Raw genomic sequence first — 1,564 nt, forward strand, 5'->3', positions numbered from 1 at the left:
AGGAAAAGGGCTGTTCTATTAATATTTAGTATCTGCTTCCTGACATCTTTGCATGTCTTTTAAATCAAACAACCTTTCCTGGATCATTGCATTCTTTGCTATATTTGTATATAAAAGTACACTGGAAATGAAGTAAGGTCTGCCCCATTCTTTCAGGTCCTCAGGCCACAGGTTCAGCAGACAAGATCTGCACAGGCCAACATAAGTTGACAGCAGTAAAATCCTGAAGTGGGAAAGAAGAAAGCCTGCTTTACCATGTCTGAGGTTGAGATAACGAAAGTTTTAGAGCATCCCAATGTTCTCACACTCTACCACACCACTGACCTTACACAACACCTGTATCGTCATGGCACAAGCCTCGTAGGTGAGCCAGGTTACAGAGAGTCATGGCGTCAGTGCAGAGTGCCACAGCGGATGAACTATGTCATCGTTTGGATTCTGCAGAAGGATGCTCATAAACTATTCTTAAACTATTCAAGCAGGTAGTATGAGTTCTCCAGTATTGTCACGAAAAAAGGAAATAGACACAGGTAATTAACAACAGAAAACATCATGTGGACAACCAGGGGGCATGAAATAAGTAATTTTGGTGCCTGCTTCAGCAGCACATATACTAAATCTGGAACGATACAGAGAAGCTTAGCATGGCCACGTGGAAGGATGACGCTCAAATTTGCCAAGTGTTCCATATTTTTTTTTAAAAAAAATAAGTGATTTTGGCCTGAGTAACAAACTGAGAACTGGGGAGAAGTTGATGGCCTTCTGTGGTACCACTGCATGTTGTGCACCTGAATTCTTTAGGAACGGTGTATGATAGGCTTGCTGTGAACATCTGGGCAATGGAAGAAATGCTCTTATTTTGTGGTTACTATGTCTTGTCTCCCTTACTTAAAAATAAAGGAAATGCATGTGTAGGTAGAAAATATTATAAAATATTGTATTATCCCTTCTTAACTTTCTCTAGAACTTTATGACATGATCAATCCATGGCTGGCCACTGACCCTGGGCAGAGTCCCAACTAGGCCACATAATAAGACATCCGTGTATGAACCATGTGATCAACTTTCCCTGGGTTCTTTAACAAATTCCCAACCAACTAGAATCCTACATGAATTTACAAATAGGTTTGTGGTGCAGCCTCCAAAAAACCCAACCTCTTTAAGACAGAAAAGCAGGAGGAGATAGCACTTAACTGTGCAGCAGTTTGTCCATGGAGAGGACAAACTGACAAGCATTTTAAGACTTGGAAGCAGGGTAGCACCATCACCTCTGCACATCCTCCCACCTTCCTTCTCTGCCTGAGGGGACCCAGTTTCCCTGCCACCCCACTCCCACCTTGCCCACTAAAGGCAAGCTTCCGTCATGACGGGAAGGGTGAAACAGTGCACAGCACATCTGCAACTCTGTGCTGCCTGAGAGGAGCCAGCCGGCATCAAACTCTAACAGAACATACCCTAGGCTAGCCAGGAGGCCTCACGCTGTGAGCAGCAGCTGGAGGGAGATGGACAGCACCATCATGCTTAAAGATGTACTATGGACCTGCCCATCTTCAGAGAGTTCATT

At 44.0% G+C, this 1,564-nt stretch overlaps 1 non-coding gene across 1 annotated transcript; it reads left to right on the forward strand.

Annotated features, from left to right (window-relative positions):
- The first annotated feature begins 589 nt into the window (after positions 1-589).
- On the forward strand, positions 590-695 carry LOC126507167 (U6 spliceosomal RNA). The gene has a single exon (XR_007593450.1). It is a non-coding gene; the product is annotated as a U6 spliceosomal RNA (small nuclear RNA).
- The last annotated feature ends 869 nt before the right edge of the window (positions 696-1,564 follow it).

This window comes from Alexandromys fortis, unplaced genomic scaffold, assembly GCF_014885135.2.
Source record: "Alexandromys fortis isolate MF-2015 unplaced genomic scaffold, M_Fortis_MF-2015_v1.1 scaffold_27, whole genome shotgun sequence".
Taxonomy (NCBI): Eukaryota; Metazoa; Chordata; class Mammalia; order Rodentia; family Cricetidae; genus Alexandromys; species Alexandromys fortis.